Below are 2,500 nucleotides of genomic sequence, written 5' to 3' on the forward strand. Positions count from 1 at the left end.
ATCAGGAACAGGAGGAGAGAGGGGGAAGCGTGTGTGTGCGTGTGCGTGTGCGAGTGTGTGGTGCATGAGTGTGAGTACGTGTCTGTGTTTGTGTCTGAGAGAGAGAGAAATGAGGCTTTAGCAAACCGAGGTAAAGGGAGTGAAGAGTACTTTGTAATGACATAGTGTAATTGTTTTTTTTCTTTTACAGTGTAGAAGGGTCAGTAGATTCTTCTAACTCCCTCCCCACATCTGTTAAACATCCTGCCCCAGTCTGAGGGGCAGATATTCAGCCCGCAGGCCCGGCTGAAGCAGGGGGGTTTCCAGGCGGATGTGGCTGGGTCAGGGTGAGTGTGGCTGGGTCAGGGTGAGTGTGGCTGGGTGGAGACCCTGAGTCAGCAGCCCAGCTGGGGAGCCTCTTCCTGTCTGGCTCAGGAAACCAGGCCAGAAAGAAAAGACTGATGCAGTCAGAAATGAGCTGATCAGCTTCTGTGATTAATACTGTTCCTGTAGTGACCAGGGAAGCAGCAGCTTGCACACAAACTCACACTGCATTCACACACACACTCACACACACACACACACACACACTCACACACACACACACACACACACACACACACACACACACTCACACTCACACACACACACACACACACACTCACACACACACACACACACACACACACACACACTCACACACACACACACACACACACTCACACACACACACACACACACACAACACACACACACACACACACACTCACACACACACACACACACACACACACACACACACACACACACACACACACACACACACACACACACACACACACACACTCACACACACACACACACACACACACACACACACACACACACACACACACACACACACACACACACACACACACACACACACACACATACACACACACACACACACACACTCACACACACACACACACACACACTCACACACACACACACACACACACACACACACACACACACACACACACACACACATACACACACACACACACACACACACACACACACACACACACACACACACACACACACACACTCACACACTCACACACACACACACACTCACACACACACACACACACACACACAAACTCACACACACACACACACACACAAACTCACACACACACACACACACACACACACACTCACACACACACACACACACACACACTCACACACACCAAGACATTCTGAGGAAACAGGGATGACAAATACAGATGAACTCAGAAAGAGAGATCATACAAACAGATGTGATGGAGAGCATGGAGAAAGGGGGAGAGAGAGGGAGAGAGAGAGAAGGATGGAGAGAGAAGGAGGGAGGGATTAGGCAGCAGGACAGGCTGAGTTTCTTTTTAATAAACAATGAATATTTCCCTGCGGTACTCCACACGGAGTGAAGGAAAGCAAAGCAACATGTGGAATATCCGTTAGGAGGGGTGGGGGGAGGGGGTAAAGGTTTGTGGAGAACTGTGAGTGTTTTCAGTTACTGTCTGATCAAAAATAAAAACTGCAGTGGGTGAGGAAAGAGAGGAGAGAGGAGAGAAAGAAGTACAGAGTGTAAAGATGACAAAAATGACAAATAATGAGATAATGACAGGTACTAACACAACTACAAACACAGTCACACACACGCACACGCACTCACACACAGAGAACTCTGTAGAAATCCAGATGTTGTTGACGGGGTTCTGCTGAACCAAATGTGCTCACTGCTACTGGTCTTATGACTCATGTCCTGTGAGCAAAACCAGCACCGAGCCACACTACCCAGCATAGACCCCCCAACACAGTACCTACACCCCCCAAACACTGCACCTACCCTCCCCAATAAATAATTAAGTTGTGTGTGTGGAAAGTAGCAGAGACAGATTCCACTGGTAATTTTTCTGAATATTTTATTGCATTTTGATTCAAGAGATGTAAAAATAAAGAAGCAAAACTGGCAAAAATCAAATGGCTTTTTTATTTGAAATCAGTGTCATTATAAATATCATCATTATTATCACTGTCTTTACTGATGTCATCTCATTTCCTGTTGCTGAACATGCATAAGAACCGTAAACAATAGAAATAACAAACAAAAAAAACATTTCCGTTAAATTCATATATTCAGAGAACACCTCCCACCCCCAGCCCCCTAAACCCATATGAAATGGGCACTTCACCTGATCTATTAACCCTGTCCAGCAGGACTTCAAATAACAACATACAAAAAAAGAAACTTCAGATGAGACAGAATAACAATAATAATAACAATAATAATAATAATAATAATAATAATAATAATAATACAAACACAATAAGATTAAAACAATAGCATCTGGAATTGCACTAAACAATACAGAAATAAGGCGACCTTCATACAGGGGTAACCAACTGATCAAAGCGTTATTCACACTCTGATCTGATTGGTTTCCTCAGCTCAACAGAATCTGAGCCTCAGCTCTGATTGGTTCCC

Source organism: Conger conger, chromosome 8 (assembly GCF_963514075.1).
Source record: "Conger conger chromosome 8, fConCon1.1, whole genome shotgun sequence".
Taxonomy (NCBI): domain Eukaryota; kingdom Metazoa; phylum Chordata; class Actinopteri; order Anguilliformes; family Congridae; genus Conger; species Conger conger.